We start from the raw sequence: 18,413 nt of genomic DNA, 5'->3' as shown, positions 1-18,413 counted from the left end.
CTCATTCTGTTTTGCACACTCTTGGAGTCAACATGTGCATAGTGTCATGTACATAGTGTATATACCAATCAATCAAAGACATCAATCTCAGTATTTTCCTGCGTATACTGTGTATCTAACCCACCGATGAAAACGTGGCTTGTTAATTTATTATCACGGTGTAGCTTTGAATATGTGGCTTGTACTCGCAGGTAAATTGGCTCGTGGTGTATAACTCGCCTCATACATCACCGTAACGGCAAAATATATGCCGCCACACCATAAAATGTGTGTTTTTTTTTAACGTGAAAACCGTTTTAAAGTAATATAATGCATTGTAGCGTCCAGAAGAAGACACACTAAGTCTGACGCTCTTTTTATTGCCAATCTTATGCTAACAACCAGCCCAATTCCAACACATATTCCCTTCAGTGCACACACATCCATCTCTGTGCTTCCCCGGACACTTAACAACACTTCGTCATTCTCCGCCAACATGTTGTGTTCACTGACCATGGTAAAACATTTAACATCATAACACACAAACATACACATTAACACCAGCAGGTCATTACAGTATGAGATATAGATGTATATAGAGATAAGTGTGTATAGATATATATAGAGATAAGTGTGTGTATGTATGTATATATATATACCGTAATTTCCGGACTATAAGCCGCACCTGACTATAAGCCGCACCAGCTACATTTAGGGGAAAATACAGATTGCTCCATATATAAGCCGCACCCGACTATAAGCCGCAGGGTTTTGATGTGTAATTACACCGTAGTATATAGGGGTTCCTGCTACCACGGAGGGGATTGTTGGGACAGAGATGACTGTTTGGGAACGCAAAGCGTCCCATTTATTAACAATAAATCTTTCAATCATTCAATCAAACTTTCACATCTTTGACATGGCGAACAGCATTCGTGCAGAGTACAAATAAGACAACGGTGCAAAGTAATACAAAGTGCTCGCCTGTACGTTATCAAAATAACCAGCCTACCGGTATATGAAAAGTCAGTCTTTAATCATTGTGTCATCGTCTTCCTGCTGCGTACTAAAACCACCGAAATCCTCTTCGTCGGTGTCGGAGAAGAACAGGCCGTAAATAAGCCGCACCGTTGTATAAGCCGCAGGGACCAGAACGAGGGGAAAAAGTAGCGGCTTATAGTCCGGAAATTACGGTATATATATTATACATATGTATATATGTCATATAAATATAATATATATGTTATATATGATGTATACATAATATATATATTTAAAATAATAGTATATTATAGTTATAGTATACATAGTTTTTATATTTGCGCACTATTGGCTAGTGATGAACCATAAATTCAGCCGCTGAAAAAAAGATGCGAGGACGTAAGCAAGACACACAGGATTGTCTGGATCGGAGGCAGCAGGTCTGCGATGTGGACGTACTATAATATATATGAAATACACCCATGGGCAAACGGTAGGAGGACAGTGGCGGCTTTTAAAGAGAGCAAGGCTCGCAGCAACAACAACACCAGAAAAATATGCTAGATTTGTTGCTAGTCGTTTTTAACAAAGATAAAGTGACTAAAAAGAATGGAGAAGTCCCTAGGCCAGGGGTAGGGAACCTATGGCTCTCGAGCCAGATGTGGCTCTTTTGATGACTGCATCTGGCTCTCAGATAAATCTTAGCTGACATTGCTTAACACGATAAGTAATGAATAATTCCGCTGGTAATCACAGTGTTAAAAATAACGTACAAAATATAAAACATTCACATGCATTTTAATCCATCCATCCGTTTTCTACCACACCTGTTCAAGAAGTCGCATTAATGGTAAGAAGTATTTTATTTATTATTGGTTAGCTTCAGAATAACAATGTTATTAAAAAGAATAAGAGACTTATTATACTCTAAAAATGTTGGTCTTACTTAAAAATGCACGCATTTAGTTGTATTCAGTGTTAAAAAATATTATATGGCTCTCACGGAAATACATTTTAAAATATTTGACTTTCTTGGCTCTCTTAGCCAAAAAGGGTCCCGACCCCTGCCCTAGACCCTTGAACATTTCTCAGCAACGTACAATAAGCAGAATAGAGCAATTCGATATTATTTAAGCAAAATACATGCTAATAGTAAATAGTAACACAGATTTGTTTTAAATGTATCTTTTTATCATGTATGGTAATATAACTCTTGTTGGCATTACATGTAGCATGCATACTGTCTGTGGTACTGGTGGCCACAAAAATAAGGAAAGTAGTGTTATAAACCTTGTCTCTAGAAGCCATTTGTTAAATGTGGCCTGTGGTCATTTATTTTGTATCCCAGATAAGATTTCAGTGTGTGTATAAGTACTTTTTGAACACATTCAACAATACAGTGACAATAATGATAACCACAGTATGAAATTATAATGTCGTTAAATCCCTAATCCAATTTTTTTTTCTTTTTTACACGTATATATGCCACTAATATCAACATTTGCGCTACATTAAATTCTAACCGAATTACGCGATCAATGCATACGTCCTTCCATTCAATTTATGGCTGTGTTCTTCCCGGCAAAACTGCGCCATTCCTTCTATATTAATAAACGTGTAATATTTGTGTGCTGTGCTGACCATGTCACATAAATATTTAAAGATACCAAAATGTCTGCATTGTTGTCTGTATTTGATGTTTCACCTTTGTTGTTTTTGCTGGGGTTTGTCTGCCTGTTAGTAATCTCTGAACTCGGACTGACAGGGTCCTAAAGCCCTTCCCGTTATATTAGCAACGGAACTCAAAAAGTTACAAGCACATTTTGATGAAATGTTCAGCAGTGGTGGGCCGTCAGGGCCAGCAAGGCCTTCTCTGCTGGCCTAACATAACCAGAAATCATAATTAAAGATAACATTATTTTTTTATTTACTTTCCCTAAATATCTAAAAGTATTCATATTCTCTTCATGTCATATTATGCTCCTTACAGTGCTGTTGTTTTTAGTTTTAGTTTGTATCCAATCAGAATTCAGCTAGCTTATGTTGCCATGCTGTACCAAATCTGCCCGAGGCCTTCAGAATCAACAATGCGGGCGTCCGTGCACTGTAAGTGAACGGGCACATACAGTTGATAGATAGTTGCCATAGCCAATCAGATCAGGAGTTGTTGTCAGTAAGGCCTTCTAGCTGGCCTCACGTTGAACGTGACATTTACGCGTCCTGTGATTGGATACTCATCGGGACCATTAGCGGATTAATTTGAGAACACTGAGTTGATAGACAGTTGCGATAGCCAATCAGATCACAAGTTGTTGACAGAAGCTTATTCAAGTAGCCTGATGTTAACGAGACTGTGATTGAATCCTCACTTGTCATTCCAAAGTGAGTATACATTCACAACTTTCAATTTAGCAGGAAGTGTTGCACCGTAGCCGGACCGGGATAGCAGAGAAGGAGAACAAAACGTTGATTAGGTGGCAGATATATATTTGCAAGGTCATTTTCATGAAGGATATTTAAAGAGAAACTACATCTTGTGAGACGATGTCGGCCAACCCCGGAAGCTAGCTCAGCTGTTCTGGCGATGAAATGCTCCCCATTTCCACTCGAATAAGCGGACGACGAGGGGTACCCCTGGCTTATACGGCGTTGAATAGGTGCTATAAATTGTCAATCAATCAATCAATGTTTACTTATATAGCCCTAAATCACGAGTGTCTCAAAGGGCTGCACAAGCCACAACGACATCCTTGGCTCAGATCCCACATCAGGTCAAATTGTGAGTTCAAATATTAAATTTTTTCACTTTTAATAGGTTTTTTGCAATTTTAATTTTGACACTACCACATAAGATACGTTTTAATTGCTGATGCGTTTTAATTGATTTTTAAATGCGCCAGAAAATAAACCGTTTTGTACACTGTTGATTTGTTCAATGCCCAGTAGGGCGTAAATGTGTTTCTGTATAGTATTTATTCAGCAATGGTCATGTGGTGACATAAATTATGGTATTTTGAGAGGTAATTATTGAAGTCGGACATCACCGAAGGCCTATGTGGGAAACGCACAGCCCGCCACTGATGTTCAGGATATGTCAGAAATGAGATAGAGAAGAAGCGATTAAAATTTGGGGTAATCCATACGACTGCCTGGATTCAGGATTTTTTTTTAAAGAATAATGCCGCTGGGATAGGCTCCAACACCCTCCGCGACCCCAAGAGGGACTAGCGGTAGAAAATGCATGGATGGATAAAACACATGTAGCTAGGTGTGTAACGGTACGTGTATTTGTATTGAACCGTTTCGGTACGGGTTTGAGTTTGAGTTTATTTCGAACATGCAAGCATACAACATGATACATCACAATTTCCAGTTTCTCTTTTCAACATGTTCGAAAAGGAGTAGGAAGAAGCAGAGCTTATTTAATCCTACCCCTTTTCTTTTACATAACAGTTGCTAAACTTTTTTGTTCACTTCCTGTTCTCAATTTATTCACAATGTACTCCATAAGTAATCACAATAAAAATAAATAGATAAATAATAATTGGTGAAGTAAGTTACATTTCATATGATGAGATAAGTAAGATTATTTTGAGAGTGAAAGAATGGATGAATTAAATAAATTCATAATGTTTATCATGGTTCTTCTTCTTTGTACTTTGTAAACACTTTAAGTTTGAAGAGTTTCTTGAAGTGGATCATATTAGTACATTGTTTGATTGCTTTGCTTAATCCATTCCATAATTTAATTCCACATACTGATATACTGAAGGTCTTAAGTGTTGTACGTGCGTACAAATGTTTTAAATTACATTTTTCTCTAAGATTATATTTCTCCTCTTTTTTTTGAGAAGAATTGTTGTATATTCTTGGGTAGCAGGTTATAATTTGCTTTGTGCATAATTTTAGCTGTTTGCAAATTCACTATGTCGTGGAATTTCAGTATCTTTGATTCAATAAATAAAGGATTTGTATGTTCTCTATATCCAACATTATGTATTATTCTAACTGATCTTTTTTGTAACACCGTTAATGAATGAAGTGTACTTTTGTAGTTATTTCCCCATATTTCTACACAGTAGCTCAGATATGGTAACACTAGTGAGCAGTAGAGAATATGAAGTGATTTTTTGTCTAGAACATGTTTTGCTTTATTCATTATTGACGTGTTTCTTGCTACTTTATGTTGTATATTTTTTACGTGAGATTTCCAGTTCAATTTATCATCAATCATTATACCTAGAAATTTGGTTTCATTTACTCTTCCAATTTCTTTTCCGTCTATTTGTATTTGTGTTTGACTTTCTCTTCTACTGTTACCAAATAGCATTATTTTAGTTTTACTGACATTCAACGATAGTCTGTTTTTGTCAAACCATCTTTTTAGTTTGTTAATTTCTTCTGTTATTATTTGTATTAACTCCTGTGTGTTCTCTCCTGAACAAAACGCTCTTGTATCATCCGCAAATAATACTAACTTTAAATCTTTTGTAACTTTACAAATGTCATTTATATAGAGATTGAATAATTTAGGTCCTATTATTGATCCCTGAGGTACACCACAGGATATATTTAGCGTTGTAGACGTGTGTTCGCCTAGCTTCACGTATTGATTCCTGTTCGTTAGATAACTTCTTATCCAGTTTAAGACTAACCCTCTGATGTCATATCGTTCTAGTTTTTTGATTAAAATATTGTGATTAATTGTGTCAAATGCTTTAGTTAGATCCATGAACACTGCTGCTGCACATTTTTTACTATCTATTGCATTGGTAATTTCTTCTGTAATTTCAATTAAAGCCATTGAAGTTGAAACATTAGCTCTATATCCATATTGGTTCTCTTCGAGTATTCTATTTTTATTTATGAAACTCTCTAATCTGTTATTGAACAGTTTTTCAATGATTTTAGAAAATTGTGGAAGTAAAGAAACGGGGGTTTCGGTACAGGGGTTTCGGTTCGGTTCGGAGGTGTATCAAACAAGTTTCCACACGGACATATTAAGTAGCGTACTGCACATTGTGTAAACAATGCACACCGAGGCACAACACACGGCATGCTAGCAACGACCGGGCTAGGACAACATGTAAAAGCCAGATCTGGAAGACCCTCCTGCCTCGTTAAGATCTCCCGTTTGGGAACACTTTGGCTGCGCGATACAACAACGGAGGACGGAGGTTTGCCGACATTGTTCAGCAGCTGCTTCTGACAACACGTCAAACATGCTAACCCATTTGAAGCGTCACCACCGCATTCAAGCAGCCTCTCCTCGGCGAGTCAGGCGGGGCTAAAGCGATAACAAATGTTTTTATAGCAGCAGATTTAAGACCACATTGCATTAGAAACTAGATTTTGACCCACTTCTATGCAATGAGCCCATATATCCTCTCACTGCCAAGTTAGCCAGGCTGGGGGGGAAAGAAAAGTTAATCTGAGGCTGAGTTGACTTGAAACTGTTTAATGTTGCACTTTTTATATGTAGAAGAAGTTTGGTCATTTTATTTAATCTGAGCAACAACTTGAGGCAGTTTAATGTTGATTAACATGGACCCCGACTTAAACAAGTTGAAAAATGTATTAAAGTGTTACCATTCAGTGGTCAATTGTAGGGAATATGTACTGTACTGTGCAATCTACTAATAAAAGTCTCAATCAATCATCAATCAAAAAAAGCACTTTATATGTAGAAAGGTTTTGTTGAGAAACCATTCTGAGCCTTATCTTATTTAGTTTTTATTTGATATATGTTGACCACATTAACCCTGGCAATGGACCTTGTGTGTATATGTATGTTATGCCATTGTTTACAAATTTGGTAAATAAATAACCAAAAAATGCATATTTTGTTGTAGGGCTGCAACAACTAATCGATTAAATCGATTATCAAAATAGTTGCCGATTAATTTAGTCATCGATTCGTTGGAACTATGCTATGCGCATGCGCGGAGGCTTTTTTTGTTTTGGTAATTTTTTTTTGTTTTATAAACCTTTATTTATAAACTGCAACATTTATAAACAGCTGAGAAACAATAATCAAAATAAGTACAAAAACAGTACAAAACAGCGCCAGGGCGGCGCTGAGGCTACGTCTCATGAGGTGGCGTAAGCTAGCCAATGATGTGGTCATGTGCAGCTCACGTGACGACGCCGTCTCCTTTGCTGGAAACATTTGAAAAATGGCGCAGGAAAACACTACCGATAGTTTAGCGGAGAAACATCTTGAGGTTATTGCTTCAGTGGAGAAAAGTGTACGACCTAAGTCGTCAAAACTGTGGGAACACTTCACTTTAAAGACTTCAAAAAAGACCGTTTCCTGCTAAATGGCCCGGAAGTACAACATTGCTTCAGGAGCACCTGCAAAAGGAAACATGTTGGAGCCATGGATGAAGGGAACTCATGGTACGTAACTTTTTAAGTCCATAGTGGCAACAGGCATTCATGAGTTCAGCTTTTTTGTGAGTAACGTTAACGTTATGCCTTTGTTGCAACGCGGGGCTGATAATGTGTCTCCGGCACATTTGACTCCGTTTTGAGAGAGAAAACGCACGGTTCCCAATTTCGAAATAAACGTAACGGACAGAAATATCTCAGGTTGGTTTCATAATGGATCAACGTAGCCGGGCCGATAAAGCTATATAAATATATTTAGATTTGAGTGACGCTTTAGTATAACTAAACGTTATGAAGGTGCTGGAATATTTCATGCTATTATTCAGAGGCAGCCTAAAATGAATCCTTTATTATTCACAACAGAAACGTGTACAATATCTGATTCAGTTCTGATCTGATGAGTTACATTTCTGTGTTATTATTGGTGTATGCTGCACCCCCAATGTCCAGAACATGGTGCCAGTATGCTTGTTTTTTTTCAATAAAATACTGGAAAGGATAGAAATGTAGTTTGTCTCTTTTATCCGATTATTAATGGATTAATCGAAGTAATAATCGACAGATTAATCGATTATCAAATTAATCGTTAGTTGCAGCCCTATTTTGTTGTTTTCTTACTGTACCGAAAATTAACCGAACCGTGACCTCTAAACCGAGGTACGTACCGAACCAAAATTTTTGTGTACCGTTACACCCCTACATGTAGCGCAAAATCAAGATCACGCTCATTCAAAATGGCCACCAACCTGCATATAGTGGCCGGCCACCTTTCCTGTTTCCCGTGAGTGGTCACTATAGACAGGTTTGACTGTATATAATCTATAAAATAGTATGCATCAGCATTCAACTGACACCGAAACCAAACACCACAATCTGGCAACATGCCCCTCAAACCCCGACCTATGCCATATAGTAATCACAGTATTTACTGGCCTGTCTTTGTTATCCACCCCCCCGTGCCTCTGGGAGTACTCTTTCACATGGTAGAGGTCCAAGTAGGAGGGCCACTGACACAGACAAAAAAAGTCCACCACCACCACCTCCCACCAAGGTTTCCCTCCAGCCACCATCCTTTGCCAGACCCCCAAATTAGGAACTGCAGCACATTAGTAAAGCAGCGGGGGGGGCTTCAGGATTACGTCAGGCAGGCTGCCCTCTGCTACTGTCATTCTCTAGTCTGCACACAAGCACACTGGCTGCAGGACGCTTGTCACCGTGAAGGCCACGAATGAAGCATCACAAACAGCGGAAGAAATTATGAGCGTGAATGCTTGCTGGTCCTGTCCAGCGTGTTAGGATAGGCCTCAGCTCAAAACGTGAAACCATGTATAGAAAATGGATGTATGGTTGAGGTGGGCAATACTACACATTTTGGTATCAGTCTGATACCAAGTAAACAGAGGGCCAGTATCGTCGGTAACGATACTTTTTACTTGGCAATTTTTGGAGGTAAAGGCAAACAAAAACACACTTATTTGTGAACAATTTTGCAATGTAACAATCTCAACAAGATAATACAATTATTCACTTATCATTCTATTGCATGTGATTGTTTGAGCAAAATAAGTTAAACGCACAATCTAATATTGGCTCTTATTCAAATCCTTGGGCGTTTTGACTCCGAAAGCCCTCCTGTGTGCAATAACCTATTCAAACTGTGGTACGTGTACCATTAGTGGTACACCAAATAATTGCTTGAACAAAACACATTGTTTTATTTTTCTGTATACAAACTAGGGCTGTACGGTATACCGGTATTAGTGTAGTACCGCAATACTAATGAATCATATTCGGTACTATACCGCCTCTAAAAAGTACCGGACCACCGAGCAGAGAAGCATGTTCGGCAGCGCGCACACACAGAGTACTTACAAGCAGACACAATGTGTAGACAGAAAAGGGAGAATGGACGCATTTTGGCTTAATAGCTAACAATAAAGGTGAATTTATAACACTGAAACGCCCTCAGGAAGAGGTGCTTTAAAACATGGCTAACTAGTTAGCGGCTAAAGTCCAGCCGCAGTCTGCAGTGTTGTAGCTACTTCTAAATCACTAATCCTGGTCTCCATGGCGACAAACAAAGTACGTTTCTTACAAGTATCATCCCTGCAGGACGTGGAATAGCTAAACATGCTTCACTCACCTGCGTCAAAATGTAAACAAACGCCATTGGTGGATCTACACCTGACATCCACTGTAATGATACCAAGTACTACTATGATTTTATCAATATTTTTTATCATCACAAAATCTTTTTTTTCTTTTTGAAAATTCATATTATGTTTATAAACTCTTGACCCTGCAGCACCAACTCTTCCGGGACGCTACAAAATAAACAAACGCCATTGGTGGATCTACACCTAACATCTACTGTAATGATACCACGTACAATAACGTATCTAGTCGATACTACTATGATTACATCGATATTTTTTAACATCACAAAATCTTCTTTCTTTAAAAAAAAAAATAAAAATATTATGTTTATAAACTCAGGAAATATGTCCCTAGACACATGAGGACTTTGAATATGACCAATGTATGATCCTGTAACAACCTGGTATCGGATGATACCAATGTGTGGTATCATTCAAAACGAATGTAAAGCATCCAAACAACAGAAGAATAAGTGATTATTACATTTGAACAGAAGTGTAGATAGAACATGTTAAAAGAGAAAGTAAGCAGATATTAACAATAAATGAACAAGAAGATTAATAATTCATTTTCTACCACTTGTCCTTAATAATGTTGACAAAATAATAGGTAGATAAATGACACAATATGTTACTGCATATGTCAGCAGCTAAATTAGGAGTCTTTGTTTGCTTACTTACTAATAAAAATAAAGTTGTCTAAGTATGTTCACTATTTTATTTAAGGACAAACTTGCAAGAATAAACACATGTTTAATGTACCCTAAGATTTCTTGTTAAAATAAGGCCAATAATGCAAGTTTTTGTGGTCCCCTGTATTTAGAAAAGTATCGAAATACCATTTTGGTACCGGTACCAAAATATTGGTATCGGGACAACACTAATACAAACACAGTGTTACTGTTCAACCCGTGTGTAATGTTACATTGGCAAACATATTAGATATGCTAGTTAAGTAAAACAAATGCCTTCTTTTCAAATGAATACTATGCTAATGTATTTTAATGTTGGTCATTAGGTAGGTACTTGGAGCACCAAGTGCTTTCTGAGGTGGTACTTGGTGAAAAAAGGTTGAGAATCACTGCCCTATTCCCCGTGTTTGTGAAAACGATATGAAGATATAATGTTCGCTACCTCTCTTTGTTTATAATGTATATTTTCTGCTGGATATACTCTCTATTTTATGCTGCAGCTGTTACATATACTGTAATATTGTACATAGTAATTGTTGTATATTGTTATATAAAAATATATTATAATATATCAGTATATATTATATTCTGTATATATAATATGTAAATATTACATATATGTTATATTTGATATTGCTACTACGGTATTTTTAGTCTACTTTATACCTGCATTATCCTTTCCATCCTTTGTAACTGAGCTACTGTGTGGAACTATTTCCCTTGTGGATCATTAAAGTTTGTCTAACTCTAATATGTTTGATCAAAACAACAAGCAACACATTTCGAAAACTAACACAGACGGTAAATCAAAATAAAATACCGATCTCATCAACGCTGGTGTCGATCCGATACTACTGGTATCACTGTTGTCGTCATTGGGATCGGACCGCCCACATCTTATACTGTATATGGATGGATTTACCAAACAAGTCTCTAGTGGATGCCAGGAAGTAGTTAACTTTTCCCTTAATGTCGATACAGTTCTACTGGTATCACTATTGTCGACATTGGGATCGGACCGCCCACATCTTATACTGTATATGGATGGATTTACCAAACAAGTCTCTAGTGGATGCCAGGAAGTAGTTAACTTTTCCCTTAATATCGAAACAATTCTACTGGTATCACTATTGTCGACATTGGGATCGGACCGCCCACATCTTATACTGTATATGGATGGATTTTCCAAACAAGTCTCTAGTGGATGCCAGGAAGTAGTTAACTTTTCCCTTAATGTCGATACAGTTCTACTGGTATCACTATTGTCGACATTGGGATCGGACCGCCCACATCTTATGCTGTATATGGATGGATTTTCCAAACAAGTCTCTAGTGGATGCCAGGAAGTAGTTAACTTTTCCCTTAATGTCGATACAGTTCTACTGGTATCACTATTGTCGACATTAGGATCGGACCGCCCACATCTTATGCTGTATATGGATGGATTTTCCAAACAAGTCTCTAGTGGATGACAGGAAGTAGTTAACTTTCCCCCTAATATCGATCTCATCAACGCTAGTGTCGATCCGATTCTACTGGTATCACTATTGTCGACATTGGGACCGGACCGCCCACATCTTATACTGTATATGGGTGGATTTTCCAAACAAGTCTCTAATGGATGCCAGGAAGTAGTTAACTTTTCCCCTAATATCGATCTGATTTTACTGGTATCACTATTGTCGACATTGGGATCGGATCGCCCACATCTTATAGTGTATATGGATGGATGATCCTAACAAGTCTCTAATGAATGCCAGGAAGTAGTTAACTTTTCCCCTAATATCATCAACGCTTGTGTCAACCTGATGCTACTGGTATCACTATTGTCGACATTTGGATCGGACCGCCCACATCTTATACTGTATATGGATGGATATTCCAAACAAGTGGATGCCAGGAAGTAGTTAACTTTTCCCCTAATATCGATCTCATCAACGCTAGTGTCGATCCAATTATACGGGTATCACTATTGTCGACATTGGGATCGGACCGCCCACATCTTATAGTGTATATGGATGGATTTTCCAAACAAGTCTCTAGTGGATGCCAGGAAGTAGTTAACTTTTCCCCTAATATCGATCCCATCAACGCTAGTGTCGATCCGATGCTACTGGTATCATTGTTGTCGACATTTGGATCGGACCGCCCACATCTTACACTGTATATGGATGGATTTTCCAAACAAGTCTCTAGTGGATGCCAGGAAGTGGTTAACTTTTCCCCTCATATCGATCTCATCAACGATAGTGTCGATCCGCTGCTACTGGTATTACTATGGTCGACATTTGGATCGGACCACACACATCTTATACTGTATATGGATGGACTTTCCAAACAAGTCTCTAGTAGATGCCAGGAAGTAGTTAACTGTTCCCCCAATATTGATCTCATCAACACTAGTGTCGATTCAATTATACTGGTATCACTATTGTTGACATTTGGATCGGACCGCCCACATCTTATACTGTATATGGGTGGATTTTCCAAAGAAGTCTCTAGTGCAGGGGTCACCAACCTTTTTGAAACCAAGAGCTACTTCTTGGGTACTGATTAATGCGAAGGGCTACCAGTTTGATACACACTTAAATAAATTGCCAGAAATAGCCAATTTGCTCAATTTACCTTTAACTCTATGTTATTATTAATAATTAATGATATTTACACTTAATTGAACGGTTTAAAAGAGGAGAAAACACGAAACAAATGACAATTCAATTTTGAAACATAGTTTATCTTCAATTTTGACTCTTTAAAATTCAAAATTCTACCGAAAAAAAGAAGAGAAAAACTAGCTAATTTGAATCTTTTTGAAAAAATTTAAAAAAGAATTTATGGAACATCATTAGTAATTTTTCCTGATTAAGATTCATTTTAGAATTTTGATGACATGTTTTAAATAGCTTAAAATCCAATCTACACTTTGTTAGAATATATAACAAATTGGACCAAGCTATATTTCTAACAAAGACAAATCATTATTTCTTCTAGATTTTCCAGAACAAAAATTTTAAAAGAAATTCAAAAGACTTTGAAATAAGATTTAAATTTGATTCTACAGATTTTCCGGAATATTTTTTTTGAATTTTAATCATTATAAGTTTGAAGAAATATTTCACAAATATTCTTCGTCGAAAAAACAGAAGCTAAAATGAATAATTAAATTAAAATGTATTTATTATTCTTTACAACAAAAAAAATAAATTACTTGAACATTAATTTAAATTGTCAGGAAAGAAGAGGAAGGAATTTAAAAGGTAAAAAGGTATGTGTTTAAAAATCCTAAAATCATTTTTAAGGTTGTATTTTTTCTCTAAAATTGTCTTTCTGAAAGTTATAAGAAGCAAAGTAAAACAATTAATGAGTTCATTTAAACAAGTGAAGACCAAGTCTTTAAAATATTTTCTTGGATTTTCAAATTCTATTTGAGTTTTGTCTCTCTTAGAATTAAAAATGTCGGGCAAAGCGAGACCAGCTTGCTAGTAAATAAATACAATTTAAAAAATAGAGGCAGCTCACTGGTAAGTGCTGCTATTTGAGCTATTTTTACAACAGGCCAGCGGGCGACTCATCTGGTCCTTACGGGGTACCTGGTGCCCGCAGGCACCACGTTGGTGACCCCTGCTCTAGTGGATGCCAGGAAGTAGTCAACTTTTCACTAATATCGATCCGATTCTACTGGTATCACTATTGTCGACATTGGATCGGACCGCCCACATCTTATACTGTATATGGATGGATTTACCAAACAAGTCTCTAGTGGATGCCAGGAAGTAGTTAACTTTCCCACTAACCGGGTGAGCACTTTCAAACTAATTACAACGCTACAACGTGTCATAATTGCTACAAAGTGTGTTGTTTATCCAGCGTCTGACCAGACCAAGCTAGCTAGCCTAGCATAGCACAAGCTAAAAATAATCCCCCTGCTAAAGGGCGCTCATTTCGACGCTGATGTCAAAAGTGGGCTGTACTCGAAACATTTTTCTTTTTATTCGCGAAGATAAAATTCTGCCTTTGCTTCCGGATGCAAATAAATCTCGCCACGCGGAGGCAATAAAATAAATAAAAATAAAAGAATGCTTACTGTTTTCAGTGAGTAGTCGTCGCGGCTGGAGGAGCTCGTGCAGCCATTTTGTAGTAAGTGACCGGAGCAGTGCTAACTGGAGGAGGGGGCGGGGGGCGGCGGGGGGATGGGGGCGGAGCTTAGCCTCGCACGTGACCATTAATAACAAAACAAACTGGCTGGCCCCTCCCCTCCCCCACCCCCCGTCGTCGCCGCCGCCACCGGGCCGTTGCCATGACAACTGCAGTCCCTTCATCACTCTCCTCATCCTTGTAGACGCTTTTTTTTTTTTTTTTTTTTAACAAGACGGAAACAGAGCGCCAATGCGCACGCGCGTGAAACGTGCCGAGGAAACTTTATCTTGGGGAAAGAAGTAGTGGTGCAACATGAGAACTGCAGTACCTGTTTACACCACTAAGGGTCGCCAATTCCGTGAACTAGGTTTTTCATATTTTGATGAATTAAATCGGGAATAGGCTCCAGTTTAGGCCGTAACCCTGATTATTATGAGAATGAACGGTACGGAAAATAAATGGATGCTTTTAATACTACGTGAATTGTGTGGTTTATTTTTATTTATTGTTTAAATTGGTTTTACCCTTAAAAATCGTTTTTTATCATATTTACTTTTTTATACTGGCTTTATATTTAGTTATTTTGTTTTTATTCACTAAGGATAGTATTTAATGTTGTTTATAATATATTTGTGCAGCACTTTGGAAACATTTTTGTTGTTTAAATGTGCTATATAAATAAAGCGGATTGGATTGGAAAAATTAACAAAACGTTATTGAATTAATTAAAAAAAAGTTTTTGTTTTACAAGAAAATAGATGTATTTTACACTTGAGAAAGTACTTCCTAATGCAATCTCAATTCAACTTTATTTGTATAACATTTCAAAAACCCTCAAACCAAAGTGCTGTACAGTATAATTAATAAAATACATGAAAACAAGATATAAAAAAAGGATTACTCCCTATACGTGTATATGTATGTATGTATATATATATATATACATATATATATTTAAATATGTGTATGTGTGTATATATATATATATATATATATATATATATATATATATATATATATATATATATATATATATCCATCCCTCCATCCATTTTCTACCGCTTATTCCCTTCGGGGTCGCGGGGGGCACTGGAGCCTATCTCAGCTACAATCGGGCGGAAGGCGGGGTACACCCTGGACAAGTCGCCACCACATCACAGGGCCAACACAGATAGACAGACAACATTCACACTCACATTCACACACTAGGGCCAATTTAGTGTTGCCAATCAACCTATCCCCAGGTGCATGTCGCGGATGTCGTTGTGGCTTGTGCAGCCCTTTGAGCAGGCCCGGCCCTAACCAATCTGGCGCCCTAGGCAAGATTTTAGGTGGCGCCCCCCCACACATCCGCAGTGAAGTGTATATACTCACAAGAAACCCAATAGCTTTGTCTTTGACCGTTTTTTTTTTTACTTAAAGAAAGCAAATTAACAGTCAGAATAGTTAACAAGATAAAAAAAAAAAAAAGAATAAATAAATGAATACAAAAAATAAAAAATGAATATATGAAATACAATATTTTTTACATACATAAACACAAAATAAAACGTGTCAACAAGTTGCATATTATAAATTAAAAATACAATATAAATAAGGCACTGCACAAAACAAGATATCAAACCAGTATGACTTTAACAACTATATTACAAAAAAAAGGGGATCCTACAGAGTTCTCTATTTGTGCTTTTTAATATTGCATTAACTAGAATGACTTACAAATGACTGTACACCAGGGAGTACTGTAATTACCTAACGTTACATTATTATTTTCCATAACAATTTAGCCCCCTCCACAATATTAACCCGACGTTAAAACAGAACTAGCTATTTATTGATGAATGATGTAACATTAGCTTAATGCTAAAAAGCCAGGTTACTATCACATTATAACAGACAAATAATTTCATGTAGGCTAACGTTACCTACCTGCTACCTCTGTCCTTTTTCTCGTTTCTCCTCCTCTTCTTTTCTCTTTTTTTCTTCCCTGGGCACCTGACAGTTTTGGCCGTTTTGACATCTTGTGTTGATTTTTTGATGTGGTGACGTCCAAAAAGAGTCATGATACGGGAAGGGAGGGGGCGCACCGTGCGGGGGGAGGGGGGGCGTAAGGTTGTAACAAATAATATTTCTATTAAATAGGCTTTACTTTGCATTTTAATTAACGTGGGATTATTTCTTGTATTTAGAAATAATAGTGCCAACTTTTTTTTTTTTCTCCAACATTTGTGGCACTGGCGTGGCGCCCCCTGATGGATGGCGCCCTTAGCATTGCCTTTGAGACACTTGTGATTTAGGGCTATATAAATAAACATTGATTGATTTTTTTTTAATTTACAGTAAAAAAAAACTAATGTAAATTTTACAGTCAAATTATTTTTGCAATTAAAAACAGCAGTACGGTTTTTCCATTTACAGTAATACACACTACATTTGGAGGTGAAATTATTGCAACTTACCATATTTTTTTTATATACATTTTAGTTTAAAAAAAAACCTAATAAAATGGTGCAATAATAGTATTCACTGTTAGAAGCGGCCCTCTGGGGCCAAACCTAACTGCGATGTGGCCTCTGGTATAGATGACCCACATTGTACGCAAGGGTCAGTCCACCTGAAAATGGCCTCAAATGTCAGCGCTCCTATGTGGTGATGCCAGGCTACACAAATAGCCCCATTACATCACACTCCAGCCGCCTCTCGGGGGACAACTCTCGCCGCATCAAATGGCGAACATCCAGCTGAAGAAAACAAATGAACGCGATTACGAAAGAGAGGCAACGATCAGACCACCTGTACAAGGATACCACGGCCGTATGGATGATTAGGGCGGCACCGACTTGTGATGGCGGAACACAAGCAGTCTGCCTACAACAGGGGTCGGCAACCCGCGGCTCTAGAGCCGCATGCGGCTCTTTAGCGCCGCCCTAGTGGCTCTCTGGAGCTTTTTCAAAAATGTATGAAAAATGGAAAAAGATGAGGGGAAAAAATATATTTTTTGTTTTAATATGGTTTCTGTAGGAGGACAAATATGACACTAATTGTTATAACACACTGTTTATATTAAACATGCTTCACTGATTCGAGTATTTGGCGAGCGCCGTTTTGTCCTACTAATTTTGGCGGTCCTTGAACTCACCTTAGTTTGTTTCCATGTATAACTTTCTCCGGCTTTCTAGGACGTGTTTTATTCCACTTCTTTTTCTGTCTCATTTTGTCCACCCAACTGTTAACGTTGTGCGTGAAGGCACAAAGGTGAGTTTTGTTGATGTTATTGACTTGTGTGGAGTGCTAATCAGACATATTTGGTTACTGCATTAATGCTAGCTAATCGATGCTAACATGCTATTTAGGCTAGCTATATGTACATATTGCATCATTATGCCTCATTTGTAGCTATATTTGAGGTCATTTAGTTTCCTTTAAGTCCTTTAAATGTATATCTCTTGACACACTATCTGTATGTAATATGGCTTTTAATTTTTTGCGGCTCCAGACAGATTTGTTTTTGTATTTTTGGTCCAATATGGCTCTTTCAACATTTTGGGTTGCCGACCCATGGCCTACAAGATGACAGCGCGGGAGGGAGGAAGTGTGGGAAAAGGGGAGACACTAATCAGGCACCATGGCGATGAATTGTGAGCAAGAGGGTTATAAATAACCTGACAAACGCGTGTGTGCTTTACCCGGCCTCCATACGGGAGAGTCTCTGCAGCAGCTGCTAAAAGTCACTTCCACACGCCGCCTTTGAAGCAAACCCTGATGTATGTTCTGCTCGCCAGGATTAAGCGGCGCATGCGATACATTTGCTTCATTGTGAAGTCTTTTACACAAAGAAAAAATACATTGTGATCCGTATTGTTAATAAGAGCAAATTAGCGACATTTTGTCATTAAAACACAGCATATTGTTCCTTTAATGATATTCAGACTTTGGTTTTTTAGACAAATATGTACAGTCGTGGTCAAAAGTTTACATACACTACCATTCAAAAGTTTGGGGTCACCCAAACAATTTTGTGTAATAGCCTTAATTTCTAAGAACAAGAATAGACTGTCGAGTTTCAGATGAAAGTTGT

General features: G+C 37.6%; 1 protein-coding gene across 1 annotated transcript in view; it reads right to left on the bottom strand.

Moving 5' to 3' along the window:
• tnrc6c1 (trinucleotide repeat containing adaptor 6C1) overlaps nt 1-14,375 on the bottom strand; it is an 81,862-nt gene extending 67,487 nt beyond the window's left edge. The window contains exon 1 of the mRNA XM_062037423.1: nt 14,283-14,375. The gene's annotated coding sequence lies outside the window, so the exon portion shown is untranslated. The remainder of the gene's footprint in view (nt 1-14,282) is intronic.
• Between the last annotated feature and the right edge of the window lie 4,038 nt (nt 14,376-18,413).

This window comes from Entelurus aequoreus, linkage group LG25, assembly GCF_033978785.1.
Source record: "Entelurus aequoreus isolate RoL-2023_Sb linkage group LG25, RoL_Eaeq_v1.1, whole genome shotgun sequence".
In the NCBI taxonomy this organism is placed as follows: domain Eukaryota; kingdom Metazoa; phylum Chordata; class Actinopteri; order Syngnathiformes; family Syngnathidae; genus Entelurus; species Entelurus aequoreus.
Note: the sequence above shows the minus strand (reverse complement) of the source record. Positions and strands in the feature narration are given on the sequence as shown.